This window comes from Orycteropus afer, unplaced genomic scaffold (assembly GCF_000298275.1).
Source record: "Orycteropus afer afer isolate SDZICR_OR568_19922 unplaced genomic scaffold, OryAfe1.0 scaffold00276, whole genome shotgun sequence".
NCBI classification, from domain to species: Eukaryota; Metazoa; Chordata; class Mammalia; order Tubulidentata; family Orycteropodidae; genus Orycteropus; species Orycteropus afer.
The window spans coordinates 2,139,056-2,147,997 of record NW_006921863.1 but is presented as its reverse complement, the minus strand read 5'-3'; the positions used below and the strand labels follow the sequence as shown (position 1 = coordinate 2,147,997).

Below are 8,942 nucleotides of genomic sequence, written 5' to 3'. Positions count from 1 at the left end.
CGGACACCCAGGGAAGGGTCGCTATGAGTTGGGTCTGACTCGACGGCACATAACAACAACAACAACAACAACGTTAGTAGAACATATGATTGTTTGATTCAAAATTTGCCAATAACAGAACATTTCAGCTCACTAATGTTTAGGATATCTCCCTTCAAACTTTCAATTTTTGACAAGTTCTAATTTTCCTAAGTTCATATTTCATATATTGCTCATTCTGATTAATAATGGATATTTTCAGCTGTTTCTTCTCATTCTGAGCAAATGAAGGTCCTGAAAGCTTTACTCCATCCACATCATTAAGGTCAACTCCACTTTGAGAAGGCAGCTTTTCCTTGGTTGTGTCTCCAGTGCCTTCCAACCGGAAGGGCTCATTTTCCAGCACTATATCAAACAATCCTCTGCTGTTACCCATAACACTTTCACTGGCCAATTTTTTCAGAAGTGTATTGTCAGGTGTATTGTCTCAGTCTGCCTTAGTCCAAACCTGTCCTTAATGGTTGACCCTGCTGGTATTTGAAATCTCCATGGCATTGCCTTGAACGCCAGAGCAACATGCAAATCACTGTGGTACAGATGAGTTGTGGATAAAATATCTACAGAAGAATATTACAAGGTCTGAATGGAAAATTTTACCAGATGATATTAATTGCAAGTTCAATGATGCAGAAGAAAATATACATGAACTTGAAGACATTGCAGTAATAACTATCCTAAATAAAAACCAGACTCTAAACAAACTTCAAGCCTTAGACATGAAGAAAATTAAGCCAAGTCACATAATAATGAAGTTGAATAAAACCAGTGATAAAAAAAAAAAAAAATCTAAAGGATACCAGAATGGGGCTGACATAATATATAGAGAAACAAAGGTAAGAATGATAGCAGATTTCTCACTTTTGCTGAGACGGTATAAATAAGAAGACAATGTAGCAACATCTTTAAAGTACCGAAAGAAAAAAGTCAACCTATAATTGTTTTTTTAACACAGTAATCTTATCTTTCAAACACAAAGGGAAAATGAAGACTGTCAGACATATTGTTTTTGTTGTTATGTGCCGTCGAGTCAAACCTGACTCATAGCAACCCCTCCTTGGGTTTCTGAGGCGGTAGTATCACTACAGAAGTAGATTGCCCAACCTTCCTTCCGAAGAGTGGCTGGTGGATTTGAACCTCCAGCCTTCTGGTTAGCAATCAAGTGCCTTACGCACTATGCTACCAGAGCTCCCAAAGTCAAGCCTGTGCCCAACATGGGGCTTGAACCCACAACCCTGAGATTAAGAATCTCATGCTCTACCAACTGAGCTAGCCAGGTACTTAAAAAGCTAAAAAAACATCATCACCTCCCTGCACTAACTGTAATAATTTAAGGAAGTCCTTTATACAGCAAGAAAATGATATCAGATGGAAATCTAGAACTACACAAAGAATGAAGGGCACTGAAAAACACAATAAATGGGTAAATACAAAGGATTTTGAAAATTATTTTTAAATCTCTTTAAAAGACAATTTTCAGCTTAAATAAAAAATGATATCAGTTTATTCATTCTTCGTTGCTCCAAATGATAAAGGACCTATTGTTGTGTCTTAGATGCCTGCTTACAAACTTTTGAGACCCCAGTCACTACTCACGAAAATAGGATGTAGAACAATATTTTTGTGTAGTATGTCATGCCAATTGAGCTTAGTGTCCCACATGACCATGATCTTGAGCCTGTGGACCCAGTGTCTCACTGGGTGTTTGGCTGCTGCTAAGAAGTTATCATAAATTTGCCCTCTTAGCTATGTTATATTCTTATAGCACATACAAACACATTTGTAGAAATATCGTCTGTCAAGCTTATATATGGTTATGAGTATATTCCCTTTTGCCTAGACATACCTGATCATTTACCCTGTCTACCTATGTATGCAAGAGCTCTGGTAGTGTAGTGCCTGAAGGCATTTGACTGCTAACCAGAAGGCTGGAGGTTCAAACCCATCAGCCCCTCCTCGGAAGGAAGACTGGGCAATCTACTTCTGTAGAGATACTGTCTCGGAAACCCAAGACGACGTTGCTATGAGTCAATTAATGTTTGTTGCTACTGATAATTCAGTATTGTGTGTGTAAAAGTGTTTAATCTTTGTTGTCTGTATCTCTTGTGTACCTCTTTGTGTCTTCTTTTTCCTTAGTATTATTGTGTTGGTCACTCGCTTTTAGTATATAAAAATTAATATATTTACATATATAATATATATTTTATAAAAATATTTAATATAAAAAATATATAATAATATATTTTATAGTATATATAAATCAATATTTCCTATCTAGCAATTTTCATTCCCCTCCCCTCCCATCCCTGGTAACCAACAAGAAAGTTTACTTCCATATATAAACCTTTTCTTGACTTTTTATAACAATGGACTAATACAATGTTTGTCCTTCTGTGATTGACTCATTTCACTCAATATAAGATCCTCCAAGTTCATCCACTATATGAGGATGTTTCACAGATTCTACATTCTTCTTTAGTATTGCATAGTATTCCTTTGTGTATGTATCATAATTTAGAATAGCAAGGAGTTCTGGTGGCACAGTGCTTAAGGTATTTGACTGCTAACCAGAAGGTTGGTGGCTCAAACCTACTAGTTTCTCCATGAAAGTAAGAATGAGGCAATCAGCTTTTGTAAATTTACTGCCTTGGAAACCTGATGCGGATTGCTATGAGTTGGAAATGATGGCAGTGATCAGCTCACCCACATACCAACAACAGGGATCAAACTCTAATATTTTTAATACATCAACTTTCTTCAAGTTGAAATTCAGATTCAGGGAATTCCAAATCAAAATCTTAGCAAACATTGTGGCAGATATTAACAAGAGGATTCTAAAATTAACATGGAAATGTTAATAATAACTAATAGGCAAACCAACTTAAGAAAAAAGAACATAGCTTGAGAACTTGTGCTACATGACTTCAAGACTTAGAATAGTTACAGTATTCAAGACAGTGTAGTATTTACATTGAGATAGACAAATAGGTCAGAAAAAGAGAATACAGTATTCAGAAATAAAATCATATATACATGATCAATTGGCTTTCAACAAAGATGCAAAGACAGTTAAGTGGAGAAAGGATAAGTTTTTCCATAAGCAGTACAGGAAAAATAGAACATCCATATGTGAAACCATGACCTTTGAGGTAGTTAAGGTTATGTGTCAACTTGGCTGGGCCTGGTTTTGAGTGGCTGGGCAGCTGGATGTAGTCATTCCCCATGGTGAAATTGGTCATCAGCTCCATGGTGGAATCAACTGGAGCAGCTGAGTGGCTGCTTTGGAGATATGGTCTGCTTCCAGTATATAAGAAGCAACTTTGAGGAGGGTCTCCAGCTTTTGGCATGCTTGAACCCTGCATGTAGCTCAGTTGTTATTTAGCAGCCTGCCATATTGTCTGCCAGTCTTGGGACTGTTAATGGGACTGGAACCAATGGCCTGCCATGTGGTTTGGTAATATCGAGACTGTGCCATTTTATTTGTCAACCTTGGGCTTGTTAGCCTCAGCAGCCAGTAGTTGCCTGAGTGAAGAGACGCCTCTGACTTCAGTGGGCCAGGAGCAAGAGGCAGAGCTGAAGCCCAAGGTTGAAGGGCTTTCACCCAGCCCCTAGACCTGGCACTTTGAATTCGGACTTCTAGTCTCCAAAACTGTAAGAGAATAAACTCCTGTTTGTTTAAGCCACATATTCATGGTATTTTCTGCTGGAGTGGCATGAAGTAACTAAAGCAAACTTCAATCCATACTTTGCACAGTATGCAACATATTAATTCAAAGTGGATCACTGACCTAAATTTAAAACCTAAAACTGTAAAACTTCCAGACAAAAACAAAAGGAGAAAATTTCTGGGACCTTGGATTATGCAAAGATTTCTAAGACACAGCATATGATGGATGAAATTTAAATTAAAAAAAAAATTACAAGTAAACTTTATCATAATTAGGAAATTATACCCTTCAAAAGTCAGTGATGAGAGCATGAAAAGACAATCTACAGACTGGGAGAACATATTTCCAAAGCATATATCTGATAAAGAGCTTGTATCCCTAACATAAAAGAACACTTAAAAAGTAATAACAAGAAAACAAAAAAGCAACTTTAAAAATTCACAAAAACTGTGGATAGAAGTGTAATCAAAGAAGATACACAGATGGAAAATAAACAAATGAAAAAATGCTAAATATGATTAGTTATTAGGGAAATGAGCATTAAAAGCACAATGAATTACCACTATATGCCTACTGGAATGTCAAAAATTAAAAAACAAAAAACAACAACAAAAAAATTAGTAGTCATATAAGGTCCTGGGAAGAATGTGGAGCAACTGAAACTCATATATTGCTGCAGAGAACATAAAATGGTAAAACCTGTTTGGAATCTTATGTTTGTTTATTAAATAATAATAATAAAAAATAACCAATACCACCACATCACTCAGCCATTCTAGTCTTAGGTTTTTACTAAAGAGAAATGAAGGTATATCCCCATATGAAGATTTGTACATAAGTGTTGATAGCAAATTTGTTTGCAATTGTCTCAAACTGAAAATAACCTAAATGTCCATCAGCAGGTGAATAGGGCAAATACATTATGGTATATCCACAAACTGGAATACTGTTCAGATTGAAAAGAATGCAGTTTTTTAAAGTCATGTGTTTTTTTCATTGTTTCCTTAATTTTTCACCTTTTCATCCACTCTTAGGGACTGGCTGATATTTAAGTGATCCATTTCTGAAATCCTGTCATTTTTGGAGATCCTTTCCTGGACACAGTTGTGGACATTGGCTTCACTTTGCTCAAGTGGACAATTTCTCTCCTACCTAGCTGAGATAATCTCAAGGGATTGAAAATGCAAGTGCAGTGAGCTAACAATAGAAAAAAGAAAGTTGCCATCAAGTTGATTCTGACCCCATGCGTGTCAGAGTAGAACAGAGCTCCATAGGGTCTTCTTCCTTTTTAATTTTCATTTTTTTATTGTGCTTTGGGCAAATGTTTACAAAGCAAATTGGTTTTCCATTCAATATTTCATGTACGTTTTGTTTTGTGACGTTCACTGGAATCCCAATAATGTAACAGAATTCTTCCTACTTCCTCCCGGAGCTTACCATTTCCCTTTATCCTTCTTTCCTATCCCTTCCTGCCTTCTAAGCTTTATTCCTGGGCAAATGCTGCCCTTTTTATGTTGTATGATTGATTGTTCTAATGAGTGCCTCCCTCCATGGTATTACTATTCATCTTACAAGACTGTCTATGGTTTGGCTGAAAGTTGAGCCATGGGGGTGAATTCAGATCCAGGATTGAAGGGTTTCTAAGGGCCATAGTCTCAGAAGCTCTGCCAGGCTTTATCAGACCAGTAAGCCTGGTCTTTTACTTCCCCCCCATGATTTTTAGTTTTGCTACACAGTTTTTCTCACACTTCCTATTGTAATCCCTTTCAGAGTGGTCAATAGTAACAGCCAGGCACCATCTAGTTCTTCAGGAGCTCTGGTGGCATGGTGCCTAAGGCATGACTGCTAACCAAAGGCTGTCAGTTCAAACCCACCAGCCATTCCTCAGTAGGAAGATTGGGCAATCTGCTTCCATAGAGATACCACCTCAGAAAACCAAGGAGATGTTGCTATGAGTGAAATTGACTTGATGGCAGGGAGTTTGGTTTGATTTCATCTAGTTCTTCAGGGTCATGGAGGTTGGGACTGATGTGGCCCATTAGTGTTTTGGACTAATTGTTTCCTTGTGTCTTTGATTTTCTTCACTCTTCTTCATTCTGGATAGGGAGATAGCAATAGTCACACCTTAGATGGCTGCACACAAGCTTTTAAGACTCCAGTCACTACTCACCAAAGTAGGATATAGAATATTGTCTTTGTGGACTATGTTATGCCAATTGACCTTAGTGCCCACTGAGACTGTTGTTATGAGGACCCATGCCCAGTGACTCATTCTCTCAAGGTGTTTGGTTATGGCTAAGAAGTTTTCATAACTTTCTCTCCATATACTCTACTATATTCATGGATATATTTGTAGCGTATATAAATACCTACATAGAAATATCCACATTGATGTCTTGAATTGTGATGTTGGCAAAGAATATTGAAAATACTGTGGACTGCCAGAAGAATGAACAAATCTGCCTTGGAAGTGCAGCTGGAATGCTCCTTGGAAGTGAGAATGATGAGACTTTGTTTCACCCACTTTGGTCATGTTATCAGAAGGGACCATTCCCTGTAGAAGGATATCATGCTTGACAAAGTAGAGGGTCAATGAAGAAGGGGAAGACACCCAACAAGATGTATTGACACATTGGCTGCAATGATAGTCTTAAGCATAGCAAGGATTGTGAGGCTGGCTTCTGATCAGTTAGTGTTTTGTTCTGTTGTACATAGGGTTGCTATGAGTTGGAGCTGATTCGACGGCACCTAACAACAAAAATATTCACTGTAAAACATATATGTGCTGTTGTTATTATGTGCCGTTGAGTCAGACCCAACTCATAGCGACCCCTCCTTGGGTTTCTGAGACAGTATCACTACGGAAGTAGATCTCCCAACCTTCCTTCCAAGGAGTGGCTGATGGGTGTATATATACATAAAAAAAAAAAAAAAAAAAACTCACTGCCACCAAGTCAATTCCAACTTGTAGTGACCTGCTTTGGGTTTCCAAGTCAGTAAATCTTTATGCAAGTAGATTGCCCAGTCTTCCTTCTGAGGAATGGCTGGTAGGTTTGAACCATCAACCTTCTGGTTAGCAGTCAGATAGATGCGTTAGAGCACCATATACACACACACACGTGTGTGTGTGTGTGTGTGTATGTATATATGTATATTTATAATTATAATTTATGTTTATATATACATATATGCAAATATAGTTCCATTGCTTTCCCACCCCTGTTCAGCTTGAGTGTCTCTGTATCCACTTGTAGATTGTTATTATTACTCTTATTGCAGGATTGCATGTGTAATAGTATTTATCTTGTTGCTTTTACTTTTTTGCTCCTCCCAGTGTTTTCCTTGGCCTTGATTGTTTTGTGGTGAACTTCCCCTTATTGTATATTACCTTTGCCTTCACCCAAGTTATTATGTGTCTACCCTCTAGTTAGTGATTTACCCTCCCTTCCTCTCCCACCCCTGCTGTTGTTTTGTTAGTTGCCGTCAAGTAGTTTCCTATTCATAGTGATCCTATGTACAACAGAATGAAACACTGCTAAGACCTGCTTCATCCTTACAACACTTGCTATGCGTGAGCCCACGATTGTAGCCACTGTGTCAATTCGTCTTATGGAGGGTCTTCCTCTTTTTCTCTGTCATCTTTACCAAGCATCACATCCTTCTCCAGGGAGTGGTCCCTTCTGACAACATGACCAAAGTAGGTGAGATGCAGTCTGGTCATTCTCACTTCTGAGGAACATTCTGGCTGAATATCTTCCAGGACAAGTTTGCTTATTTTTCTGACAGTCCACGGTATTTTCAGTATTCTTTGCTGACCCCATAATTCAAAGGCATCAACTCTTCTTTGTTCTTCCTTATTCCTTGCCCAGTTTTCACATGCATTTGACACAATTGAAAAGACCATGGCTTGGATTAGGTGCACCTTAGACTTCAAAGTGACATCTTTGAAGCACTTTAAAGAGGTCTTTTGCAGCAGAATTGTCCAGTGCAATATGACATCCAATTTCTTGACTGCTGCTTCCATGGGTGTTGATTGTGGATCCAAGTAAAATTAAATCCTTGACAACTTCAATCTTTTCTCCATTTATTGTGATACTGCTTATTGGTCCAGTTGTGAGGATTTTTGTTTTATTTATGTTGAGTTGTACTCCATACTGAAGACTGTAGTCGCGGATCTTCATCAGTAAGTGCTTCAAGTCTTCTTCACTTTCAGAAAGCAAAGTTATGTCATCTGCATATCACAGATTGTTAATAAGTCTTTTTCCAATCCTGATGTCATGTTCTTCTTCATATAGTACAGCTTCTCAGATTATTTGTTCAGTATACAGATTGAATAAGTATGGTGAAAGTACACAACTCTGATGCAAGCCTTCCTGATTTTAGGCCATGCAGTATTCCCTTGTTTGGTTCTAATAGCCTATTGATCTATATATAGGTTCCTCCTGAACACAATTAAGTGTTTAGAAAATCCAATTCTTTGCAATGTTGTCTATGATTTGTTATGATCCACACAGTCAAATGCCTTTGCATCATCAATAAAACACAGGTAAACATGATTCTGTTGTTCTTTGCTTTTAGCCAAGATCCATCTGACACCAGGAATGATATCAGGTCCTCTTGTTCCAGGTCCTCTTCTGAATCCAGCTTGAATTTCTGAAATTTCCCTGCAAATATACTGCTACAACTCTTTTTGAATTATTTTCAGCAAAATTTTACTTGTATGTGATATTAAAGGTATTTTTTGAGAATTTCCATATTCTGTTGGATCACCTTTCTTTGGAATGGCACAAAGATTGATCTCTTGCAGTCATTTGGTCAGGTAGCTGTCTTCCAAATTTCATGGCATAGATGAGTAACCACCTCCTATCAATTCTTGGAGCCTTGTTTTTCACCAATTCCTTCAGTTTAGCTTGGAAATCTTCCTTCAGTTCCATTGGTTCTTTATCATATGCTAACTCCTGAAATGCTTGAACTTGGACCAATTCTTTTTGGTACAGTGACTCTGTGTATACCTTCCATCTTCTTTTGATGCTTCCTGCATTGTTAAAATTTTCCCCATAGATCCTTCAATATTGTAATTTGACGGTGATTTTTTTTCTTCAGTTCTTTCAGTTTAAGAAATGCTAAGCGAGTTCTTCCCTTTTGTTTTTCTAATTTCAGGTCTTTGAACATTTCATTATAACACTTTACTTTGTCTTCTCAAGCCATTTGCATTTCAATAGTTCTTCCTTTTGCTTT

General features: G+C 37.6%; 1 non-coding gene across 1 annotated transcript; it reads right to left on the bottom strand.

Annotated features, from left to right (window-relative positions):
* Positions 1–1,242: 1,242 nt before the first annotated feature.
* Positions 1,243–1,315, bottom strand: TRNAK-CUU. The gene has a single exon. It is a non-coding gene; the product is annotated as a tRNA-Lys (tRNA).
* Between the last annotated feature and the right edge of the window lie 7,627 nt (positions 1,316–8,942).